General features: G+C 46.6%; 1 protein-coding gene across 3 annotated transcripts in view; it reads right to left on the bottom strand.

The window, feature by feature from the left end:
• The window catches only part of GLB1 (galactosidase beta 1), an 85,989-nt gene that overhangs the window by 5,156 nt on the left and 68,275 nt on the right, over positions 1-12,558 (bottom strand). The window lies entirely within an intron of this gene.

Consider the following 12,558-nt stretch of genomic DNA (forward strand, 5'->3'; position numbering starts at 1 on the left):
CACCACATACAATTAATGAGTAATTGTGATGTTACCTTGGGAGAAAGAAAAGAAAAAGAATTTTTTTAAAAAAAGGTAAAATAGTGAGGGGCTTGCTTAGAGAAGATGGTAAAGAGATTCCACTGCACAGCAGTGCACGGGAGAAAATGAATTCTCCGCTTCCTTTAGACCCAAAAGGGTCTGCAGCTGATGCAAACCACACTCCCTGCTTCCTCCTTGGTCTTGGAGCATTACAGAACTCTATGATCTCCCTGTATTTTATGACAGACGCAACTAGAATTAAAGCCACGAAAAAATATTAGCATAAAAGATGAATCACTTTTTCCTTTTTTTACAAACCCCACACATAAATTCCTTTCCTTCTCAGCCCCCAAAGGTCCAGCACTGCTTGACCCTTTTAAGAGCAGCTCACCTAACAATGGGCATCATGCTGCCTCACATATCTGGAACAAAGCTGCGAACTGCTGAGTAAAAACTGCTGTATATTGGGCACCTGACTGGCTCAGTCAGTTAAACATCTGCCTTCGGCTCAGGTCATGATCCCAGGGTTCTGGGATCGAGTCCCACATCGGGCTCCCTGCTGAGCAGGGAGCCTGCTTCTCCCTCTCCCTCTGCCTGCCACTCTGCCTACTTGTGCTCTCTCTCTGTCAAATAAATAAAATCTTAAAAAAAAAATGCTGTATATTTGTTACAAAATAACATACACCCAAAATTGCAGGAGACCCCCCCTTCAACTCAGAGCCTCTTTACTCCTGTTTACACGTAATTCTCACAAGTTTGTTACTAAAATTTTAAACATATTTAAATTTGTTTTTTTTAAAGTAAGCTCTAAGCCCAATGTGGGGCTTGAACTCATGACCCCGAGATCAAGAGTTGCATGCTCTATGGACTGAGCCAGCCAGGCACCCCGCTTGGATGCCAAATTAATATCTATTCGTGGAAAGAAGTTTGATTATTTAGTTTCCAAGCTCACAGGACTTGAATTAGATGGAAATAGTAGACTTTGTAGGGGGTAAAAATAACTATAAATCAGGCCCAAAAAGCTTAAAGAGCATTATCAGATTCAGAATGAAAGTAGGGTCAACAGGGCTAAGACTTGGGGCAGGTTGCAGAAATGGTCCCAGTTCTCTGCAGCTCCCCCTATCAAGAGACAGAATCTGTTCCTCCCTCCTGTGAGTCTGGCTGGTCTAGTGCCTTGCTCTGGCCAAAGAACATGGCAGAAATGACTTGTGATTTCTGACTTGGGCCTTAAGGAGCCTTGTACCTCGGCATTCTTCCTCTGAACACTGCCGGTCACCACGTGAACGAGTCTGGGATAGCTTGCTGGATGATGAGAGAGACATGGCCCAATCTCCTCGGTCACCTCGGTGGACAGACAGCTAACATCTGGGAACACAGCCTCCTCGCTGACCAGAAGGGCATGGCCGGCTGAGACCAGCAGAAGAACTGCCCAGTTTGCCAACACTCAAAATGACAAGCTGAATGAATTGTCATTCATTTAAACCACTAAGGTCTGATGGTTTGTTATATGGCAAAAGCTAACCGATACACATCAAGGTGCATTAGCATGCTACTTTTCAGTAAAGGAAATAATGTTTATAAACCCAATTTAAAAACAGAGTCATTTTCTAGTATTCAGTTCCTCTTTTACTAATCAGTCACCAGATCCCGTCAGGGCTGCCCAGCAGTATTTGTGCCCCTCTCGGGGTTGTTGTAAATGACTAAGTGGGAGGACATACATAAGCACTCAGCCCAGTGGCATGCAGTAAGCGCTCAATAAATGTAGCCGGTAGGGGAACTTCCCACAGTGGGACCCTTGGCCCCACCCCCACTGCTACACTGACGTCCCAGCTTCATTCCTTCTCCCTGGACCGCTTCTGCAGCAGAAGAGCAGATGTCAGGGCTAATGAGGAAGAAGAGGTGGGTTTTACTCATAGCAGGCTGGAGGTGCCTGGGAGAGTTCCAACGGTGGCCAACACTGGTGGTTGGATATGGTTCTCATAAACCGGGTCCTCAAAAATGCTGGGCTGGAGCTGGGAATTGGGGTGTTGCTGGCACATCTGGGAGGACGACATCCCCTGGAAGTGTTAGAAAGGGGCTGAGGATCAAGTCCTGAGGACTGCAGCATGAGAGCTGAAAGAGAAGCCTGAGAAGGAAGAAAGAGGAGGAAGGAAACCCTGGAGGAATTTCGCACAGAAGTCAGGAGAAGAGTTTCCAGGGAGGAAGCGGTTCCTCGTATCAGACGTTACTTGCCAAGATGTCAAGTAAGACACAGCCTGAGAAATATCCGGGGGCCATGTCAACAGGTGGTGTTGGCAACAACAGCTTCAGAGGAGTGTGGGGGCAGAAGGGAGTTCCTCCCCATGGCCCTCCAGAGTTAGTTCTACTGACTGAGTCCTTTCCCAGAAGCTCCAAATGTGGGACAGGTACCCCACCTCTGCATTCTCATTACAAGCACTGAATATATGAATAGATACCTTTTGTTTTAGAGATTGTATCTATTTATTTAGAGAGAGCATGGGCTGGGGGGTAGGGGTAGAGGGAGAGAAAGAATCGCAAGCAGACTCTGTGCTGAGCGTGGGGCTTGAACTCATGACCCTGGATCATGACCTGAGCCCAAATCAAGAGTCTGATGCTTAACCAAATGAGTCACCCAGGCGCCCCTGAATATATACCTTTGCTTGCAGCCCACCTCCCGATTTGTACAGACTTCTATGTAGAGACTCAAGACCCACAGGTCTTCTATAGGATGGCTATTAGGTCTGGTAACGGAGAGAACATGATTTCATTGTACTGAATGTAGCTTTACTTATTTATTTATTTTTGCTATGTTCCAGACTTGATGGCCACTTCCTCTTGGAGATTAGATGATTAGTAAATACTTGAAGCTGAACATGTCTAAAACAGAGCTTCTGATCCCCGCCAGCACCCTGCCTGCCCTGCTCCAGCCTTCCCACCTCAGAAACTAACCACACCCACCCCTCCCATTACACGGGCCCCAAACTCTGGTGTCGTCCTTGACTACATTCTCTTGAACACCATACAGGCTCCTTCAGCAAACCTTGCCTTTTCTTTTCAGTATGAATCTTGCACTTTCCTTCACCGGTACCCAAGCCCACAGCTTCTTGTAGGATTGCTATACTAGCTTCCCATCAGGAATTCCTGCATCAAGCTTTGCCCTCCTATAATCCATTCCCACTGAGGAGTGAGCTTTCAAAGCCAGTCAGCTCTTTGACTCTCTGCTTACTACCACCACCGGAGTGAGGAAAAGCCAAAATCTCCACCCCCTGACTTGGCCAACCCCCATGCCAACCCCTCATCTCCCACACTCTCCCCCTTGCTCACAGGATCTTTCTCTCTGGGCCTTCCCACTCGCTGCTTCCTGGCTCCAGAACGTTCCTCCTCTGGCTCCTCACATGGATGACTCGGTCTCATCCTTCAGGTCTCAATGGCTACCTTCTTCTAGAGGCACCCTTGATCACTCCTTATGTGGTGGCTTCAAAATATGTTCATACATTCTTCACACTTTTCCCTTCAAAAGGCAGAATCTAATTCCTATCCCAAGAACAGGGACTGGACTCAATGACTCTCTTTTAACTAACTGAATGTGATGAAGGCCATGTGACTTCCAAGGCTAGTTTCAGCCTGGCTCTCTCTTTCCTAGATCTCTCCCTCTGGGGAAAGCCAGTCACCATGTCATGAGGACACTCAAGCAACCTATGGAGAGGCCTGTATGGGGAAGAACTGAGACCTCCTGCCAACAGCCAGCCCCAACCTGGCAGCCATGGGAGTGAGCCACCTTGGAAGTGGGTTGTCCTGAGCCAGTCACGCCTTCAGATGTAGCCCTGGCTGATAGCTTGACTTCATGAGAGACCCTGATCCAAAACCACCAGGCCAAGCTGGTCTCAAATTCCAGACCCACAGAAACTGTGAGCCTAATAAATGCTTATCATAGTTTTAAGCCACTAAATTTTAGGGTAAAATTTATTACAGAGCAATAGATAACTATTATGCCATATAAGATAGCAACATGTTCACCCCTATACCTCACTTTAGATCACATCATCACATTTAATTTCTTTCTAATTGTTATCACTGTCTGAAATTATAGCATTTAATTATGATATCTTCCCCAGTAGCAGTGCCCTTGCCTATCCTGCTCATATGCTGAATACCAGTCACCAAGTACTTCATAGTTTCTTGTACTTCCTACGCACTGTTGCCATATTTGATCATAACACTTTGATGCTTAAAATTGCCCCTAGTTCTACAAAGGTCTCAAGGTAATATCCAAATTCCTTGATATATGAGGCCATGAAATCACCTTTCCAACTGTACTTTCTAGCACTCCCTTCCTGGCTCCTTCTAGGATGTTTTCTGTGACACCAACCAATTCTCCAATTCTCTGGACACCAGCTTCATGTCCAACAATTCAATTATGACATCACCTACCTGGAGCTGAGGTCAGATCCCATAAGTTAAAAGGGCTCTGACCCACACTTCTGAACTACCAGCCACAAATTAGGGGTTCTTATAAGCTCCTCCTCAGGCTCATAATTTCCTAGAATGGTGCACAGAACACAGGAAACATTTTACTTACAAATGCCCTCACCAGGTGTACCTTCCAGCACCTGGATGTGTTCACTCACCAAAAGTTCTAGAGTTTTTACAGAGCTCCATCTCCAGCCCCCAATCCCTACCCCAAGAAGTCAGAGGTTAGGCGGTGGAGCTGAAAGTTCCAATCCTTTGATCACTTGGTTTTTCTGGTGATCAGGTCCCACTGGCACCAGAAAGACCAAATGAGGAAGCTATTAGAAATTTCAAAAAAAGCAAGATGCAGAAATAATTTAAATATATGAAGGGATTTTTGTCAGCCTTTTTTTTTTTTTTTAAAGATTTTATTTGAGAGAGAGAGAGCACAAGCAGGGGGAATGGCAGAGGGAGAGGGAGATGCAGACTCCCTAGTGAGCAGGGAGCCCAATGTGGGGCTTGATCCTGGGACCCTGGGATCATGACCTGAGCCGAAGGCAGACGCTTAACTGACTGAGCCACCCAGGAACCCTGTCAGCCCTTTGTTAGAAATTCTTTTATTTCATGATTTTTTACATCTTGAAAGAGGGAATACTTGCCTTTAAAAAATAAAATTACTTTTAGTCAGTATTCTATTTGGATTCTTAGCTTTCAAAGCATAATTCTGGTCGAGGAAAGTGGGACATGACTCCCCCACTCTCATCATCATGCTCTGTTCTGCACCCAAACCTACCCCGAGAGGATAATAAATGCAGGAAGGCTGTGGCGGATATGGCTATGGAACTTGGGCACAGCATATGGAGGAGAGACAAAGAGCACAGATGCACGGCAGTGGCCGAACAGGACACCTAAAGTATAGTACACGTGACCCAGCCAGCACACCGCCTATCTTAGGGAGCTTGTGGTCAGGTAAGAGTTCTGTGCAGCCGAAACACTGGCCTGTGTCTCCTGGAAAGAGCAAAACATGCCTGACCACTTCCCACTGTAATCCCAGTTTGATGGTTGGGCATTTAATCAGAAAGCCACATCCTAACCAGAAGTGATTTTTTTTTAATCGCCCTTATCAGCGACTTTGTTCACGAAATCAAGGCAGTTTCTTTACATCAACTGAAGAGCACAAGCCCAGAGGCTGGGACAGGTCCTCCCTGATGGAGGAGGGCAGCAGAGGGTTAGCGTGTCCAGAGGCAGGGTCCTAGGAATGGCTCCAGCTTCACGTGTCATTTGGTCCACCCCTACACCCACCCCCACACCTGCCAAAGTGCTCATTCTCCCAAAAGCCAGAACTCAGTGCTCTGTGGGGTGGGTTCTGTTTGTTCTGCATCTGCTGATCTTTTAGAACCTCAGAAGCTGGCCTGGGGCTGTCCTCAGTAAGAGGGACAACTGTTCACCAGAAAATAACAGAAAACAGAGGGACACCTAGTGGCTCAGTTGTTTAAGCGTCTGCCTTCAGCTCAGGTCATGATCCCGGGGTCCTGGGATGGAGCCCTGCATCATCATTGGGTTCCCTGCTCAGTGGGGAGTCTGCGTCTCCCTCTCCCTCTGCCGCTCCCCCTGCTTGTGTTCTCTCTCTCTCTCAAATAAAATCTTAAAAAAAAAAAAAAAAAAAGAACAGAAAACAGTATGAACAGCATGCACTGTCTTACATGTATGTCCGACCTTTGGACCCACGTAACCCAGGTCCACAAATCCTATAGATGGGCCTTCTTGTCTGCTTTATTAAGATATACTTCACACCTCATACAATTCACTCATCTCGAGTATACAATTCAGCGGCTGTGAGAACACTACAGAGCTATGCAACCATCACCACAAACAATTTTAGAATATTTTCATCACTCCAAACGGAAACGCTGCACTCCCCAATCTCCCTCCCCACACCGCTCCTTCCTTGCTCTAGGCTACCACTGATTTTTCTGTGTCTGTAGATTTGCCTATTCTGAACATTTCATATAAATGGAACCTTCCACATGTGTGGCTTGTGATTGGGTCCTTCCATTTAACATGCTTTCAAGGTTCATCCATGTTGTAACATATATGATTACTTCATTTCTTTTTATGGCAAATTTATTTTCCATTACTATATATATAATAAACATTTTGTTTATTCATTCCAGTGGATGGACATTTGAACTTTTCCACCTTCTGGTTGATTCTGGGTAATTCTGGATAATGCCAACTTGACCATTTGTGTGCTAATGTTTGAGGGGACATATGCATTCCATGGGCTTTTGGGGTTCCAAACATTCTGACACATTTGGAAATATCACGTGTCTATGTACCTTCCAAACATGAAGGTGCATCCATCAGATTGACAAGATTAGTGCAGAGCCCCTGTCTACATACTTAGCATAGCTCCTCATTGGCCTTCCAGGCCCTGTACGTTGCTGCCTGCCTTTCCCCGAGGGCCCGCAAGTCGGATGGACTTGAGGGTCAGGGAGCTGTACTCCCACCTACTTCTGCTTCTCATGCAAGTTCCTTAGCTCCCTTGAGCCGCTCCTCTGCAAACTAGAGCTAATGACAGGATATCGCACTCCTCCTGCTCTTTTGGTGATTACAGAGGTCATGTCTCCAAAGTGCTGAGCACAACGCCTGGGTCAGGCACTCTCGGGTGTGACACCTTTATGACCTGGCCAAGGTGAAGCCCCTCTGACTTCCAAAGATGTCTCGTGCTTTTCCACGTCTGCACCTTTGCATCTACCATTCGCCCACTTAAAAATTCCCTCCTTGACAAAACTCCCTCTGATTCCCCCGGGGAAGGGCTGTCCGTCTGTCAGGTCTGCTTCCACCTGAGTCACCCCGCTCTTCTCATCGTTCCTGTCATGCACAGCTTCTCTTTCTGCTTCACATCTCCTGAAAGTTCTTTCTCTTAAAGCACGAAACTGATACCACCTGCGGAGCAATGGTTTGTCTTCTCGTCCGCCTCGGCCCTGTACCCACAGCACCCTGCAAAGCCCCACATCACCTCCAGAGCTGCCTGAGGGCTTCCACTCCTCCCACCTGCCTTCTTCCCCAGGGTGGGGGGTGGTGGCACCCAGGGGTGGGGGAGCTCAGCAACACAGACACCTGGGCACCCTTCCACCTAGAGCATTTACAGAGCAGCCAGGCCCCGGGAGGTGAGCAGGATGGTGAAAAAGCTGAGCACTTTTAAAAAAATGCCCCTTCTGCAGCTTATGACCCAGTGGGTGAAACGGAGGTGCCAGCCGAAGTGTGATGAGCCCAGGTGGGGCACGGGGGGTGCTCAAGGGAGGGCTGGACTAAGGGTCTAGGAAGGCTTCTTAGAGGAGTTAAGGCTGGTCTTGACAGATGAATGTGTGACGCTGGGTGGGCAGAGTGAGGGAGTGAAAAAGCACGAACAAGGGAGATCTACGACACAGCAGGACACTGAGAGGGAAAAGGCGACCAGGAGGGAGGGGAGGAAAGGAGGGAGCAAGGGAGGAAGAAGAAGCCTGCTGGCTAAAGTGGGAAGATCCAAAGAGGGCTTTAGTTTGTTTTGGGGTCTTAGAGCCCCCAGATGTCACTTCTTGGCTGCAACCCGGAAGTTGGCAGAGGAGACCAAAAGGCTGACACAATGCAGGACAGGCGGTTCCAGAGCAGGATCCTGGCCTGGAGGAAGAAGGTGGGGAGGGGATTCAGAGGTTAGACTTCCTCCTAGGGCCACTGGGCAGGAAGTGAGGGCAGAGGCCGAGAGAAGTCTGACAGGAAGCTGGGGGAACAAAGGAGTTACACTTGACAGCAGTCAAGGAGGGTGAGTGGGTGGGGGAGGAGTACGGTGGCTAAGGGGAGAGGTGAAGGTTAGAAAGACCAGCTGGAGAAGGGGGAAGAGACCAAAGACTGCTGGGCAAGTAGGGGGCCTCCAGAGGCTGGAGAGAGTGAAGGGATAGGGGCCCTGCTGAACATGCGGGAGAGGCCCCCTGGCAGTGCTCAGTCACTGGTGAAGGAGCAAAGGCCGACTGTGGACCCACTCAAAATAGAGGATGAACAAGGAGACAGAGTGGAAGGTCAAGGGGCCCAGTGGATTGATGGCTTTTAAAAAAGATTAGTGGTGACGTCTAGACTGGATAGGGAAGAACTGTGGCCTTAATGGGGGAGAGTTTCAGGTCATCAGTAAGATCCAAGAGCAGGCTGGAGGGCATGAGAGCCTGGGGGATTGAAACACCTGGCAAGAGAGAGGATATCACAGCTTAAAATTCTGGAGGTACGTTCACCAAGATATACCATGTGCTCGGTCATGAAACAAGTTTCAATAAATTTAAGAAGACCATGGAACCATCACCACAACTTAATTTTGGAACATTTCCATCATCCCCAAAAGAAACCCCCTATCTACTTGCAGTCACTCTCCATTCCCACCATCAGCCCCAGACAACTATCAACCTACTTTTTCTCCTCTACAGATTTGCCTTTTCTGAACATTCCATATAAATCGAATCCTACAGCATGTGGTCTTTTATGTCTGGCTTCTTTCGCTTAGCATGTTTTTCAGATTCATCCACATTGTAGTGTGCATCAGTAGTTTGTTCCGTTTTACTGTGGGACACTATTCCTTTGTATGGATATACCGCATTTTATTTACCCATTAATCAGTTGATGGACATTTGAATTACATCCAGTTTGGGGTTATTATGAATTATGCTGCTCTGAATATTTGCGTATAAGTCTTTGGGTAGACACAGGTTTTCATTTCTCTCGGGTATACACCCAGAAGTGGAACTCCTCAGTCCTATGGTAATTCCATGTTGAACCTTTGAAGAAACCTCCAAACCGTGTTCCCCAAGTGTTTGTATCATTTTACATTCCCACAAGTGACATAGGAAGGTTCTCATTTCTCTCTATCCTTGCCAAAATTTGTTATTGTCTATCTTTTATTAGTATAGCCATTCTAGTGGGTATGAAGTAGTATTTCACTGTGGTTATGATTTGTACTTTTCTAATGATTAATGATGTTGAGAGCATTATACATGCACTTATCAGCCATTTGTATATCTCCTTTGGTGAAATTTGCACATTTTTTGACTGGGTTGTTTACCTTCCTATTATTGAGTTATAAGAATTCTCGATGTATTCTAGAAATAAATCCTTTGCTAGACATATGATTTTCTCCCAGTCTGTGGCTTGGATTTTCATTTTCTTAATGATTTCTTTTGAACAGCAAACATTTTTAATTTTGATGAACTCCAATTTATCACTTTTTCCTTTAAGGATCATGCTTTAGGTGTCAAATCTAAAAAGTTTTTCCCTAGGGGTGCTTGGGTGGCTCAGTTGTTAAGCATCTGCCTTCGGCTCAGGTCAAGATCCCAGGGTCCTGGGATCAAGCCCCACATCGGGCTCCCTGCTCAGTGGGAAGTCTGCTTCTCCCTCTCCCACTCCCCCTGCCTGTGTTCTCTCTCTCGCTGTCTCTCTCTCTCTCTGTCAAACAAATAAATAAATAAAATCTTTAAAAAAAAAAAAGTCTTTGCCTAATTGAAGGTCATAGACTTTCTTCCTTCTTCTAGAGGAGTTTTTTTTTTTTTTTTTTTAATTTTTAAGTTTATTTTTTTTAAGATTTTATTTATTTATTTGACAGAGAGAGACACAGCGAGAGAGGGAACACAAGCAGGGGGAGTGGGAGAGGGAGAAGCAGGCCTCCCACAGAGCAGGGAGCCCGATGTGGGGCTCGATCCCAGGACCCTGGGATCGTGACCTGAGCCGAAGGCAGACGCTTAACGACTGAGCCACTCAGGCGCCCCTTCTAGAGGAGTTTTATAGAGAAATTAAATTAGAAATCAATAAAAATAAGATGCTATAAAAACCCTTACAAATATATGGAAATTAAATAACACATTTGTAAATAATCTATGAGATTATTTTTTTGAGAGAGAGAGAGGATGCGGGAGTGGGGAGGGAGAGGGAGAGAGAGAATCTTAAGCAGACTGCACGTTCAGTGCAGAGCCTGACATGGGGCTCAATCTCACAACCCTGAGATCATGACCTGAGCCAAAATCAAGAGTTGGACACTTAACTGACTGAGCCACCCAGGAGCCCCAAAAGGACATTTCTTAAACAAATGTTGTGCGCATCTTTTTCCCTCTTAAAAGCGATTTATATACTTTTCTCCTCTTCTTCTTCAGAGTCAAAATTCTCAAAAACAATGTTTATATTCAAGTATCCAAATTTATGCTCCAGGGGGGCCTGGGTGGCTCAGTCGTTAAGCGTCTGCCTTTGGCTCAGGTCATGATCCCAGGGTCCTGGGATTGAGTCCCTCATCGGGCTCCCTGCTCAGCGGGAAGCCTGCTTCTCCCTCTCCCACTCCCCCTGCCTGTGTTCCCTCTCTCGCTGTCTCTCTGTCAAATAAATAAATAAAATCTTTAAAAAAAACCACACACACATTTACATTCCCAAGTTTGTTCCTTTATCTGACACTCCTCAGTAGCGTGCAATGCAGCCTGTGGATGCCCCACTCCCATACACTTGCTGAGGGTCCCAGGGAGCTCCGTGTTACTACATCCAGTAGAAGAGCTCCTGTCTTTCACTCATCCCCTCAGCAGCACAAATGCCAGTTTTCCTCCTCACTCTCTGCCGGCCATGTTTGTGCCTCTTTTCTTCCTTCTGCATCCTTTCTCCTTAGAGGATCTCCACCATCCCATGTCTTCAATGACCATCCACACACAGATGATCTGATACATATATTCCCAGCCCAGATCCCTCCTCTGACTTCTCCATCCACAGATCCCACAGCCCTCCTCCAGTATCTTCTCTCAGCTGTTCTCAAAGGCCTCTCAAACTCAATCTGTCCAAATCCAACTCATGATCTCCCCCTCCTAGCCCATGTTTTCCTCTGAAAACTCTTCTTTCAATAAATGGTACCATCTGCCCAGCTACCAGCCTGGGACCTAAGAGTCATCCAGGATATGTCCTTCTCTTTAAACCCCAATAACCAATCCATCATTACATCTCAATGATTTAACGTCACACATCTCTCAGATAGTTGGTATCATCTCCATCTTGGCTCCCACCATCCTAGTCTCTCCCTGAGACTATGGTCCAGTCACCTAGATAGCTTCCCCAAATCCACAGGTGCCCTCCCCCAGCCCTCTCTGTACCCTGGGGTCAGACAGGTTTGTCCCATCACAATCATGTGATGGCACCCTTCTGCTTCAAAGGCTCTCAACACAAAGACAAAACTTTAATGTGGTTTAATTGGCCTATTCCAATCTCATCTCTACCCACTTTCTAGTCTTCTCTCTGAACCACACTCCACACCTAAACCCCACATTCGGGTCCTTTACCAGGTCCTCAAGCTCCTCATTTCCCCTATGACCACATGGACTTCACACATGCTATCTCCTCTGCCTGGAATATGTTTCCCTCCCCCTTTTGCCACATTAATTCCTTCTTATCCTTCGTATCTCTGTCAAGCATCACTCCCACAGGGAAGGCTTCACTGACCTTCCTGACAAGGTCAAATGCCCCAATTACTATCAACTCCCATATTTCTTCTTAGCACTCACTGCAGCTGCAGTCTCGCCATTTAATTTGGGTGATTATATGATTTGGGTCCGTCTCCCCAACTAGCATGTAAGTTCCATGAGGGCAAGTCATTGTATCCTTAGTGTTCATCGTTGTATCCTTAGCACCTGGCACAAAGCTTGGGCACATAGTGGCCAGTGAAAAATACTTGTTGAATGAATATTTTCACCCAAGATGAAAACAGGACTGAAGTAAAGAAGATAACAGTGAAGGAAGACATGCAAACATCTTCAAAGAATAAAGAGGGGGGAGGGTGACCAGGAAGTAAAATGGGCAAGGAAGAGCTGAAGATCATGCAGACAGTGGTGGATGTCCCCAGGGTGTAGGGCTGGTGGGGTGTTGTGGGGGTACAGAGGTAGGCCCGGATGAAAGAAAAACAAATTCTCCCAGTGATTCACCCCTTTGCCTGGACCAAATCTTCTTCAAGAGAAAGAGAAAGTGTCCCTCATAAGCAGTATCCAAAGGAGCTAGAGTTTTTCTTAGAGGAAGCAAGAAAGCCATCATTTGCTCAAGGAAGTTGTC

This window comes from Eumetopias jubatus, unplaced genomic scaffold (assembly GCF_037043125.1).
Source record: "Eumetopias jubatus isolate StellerSeaLion01/CBP00866 unplaced genomic scaffold, mEumJub1_p1.0 scaffold_1, whole genome shotgun sequence".
NCBI classification, from domain to species: Eukaryota; Metazoa; Chordata; class Mammalia; order Carnivora; family Otariidae; genus Eumetopias; species Eumetopias jubatus.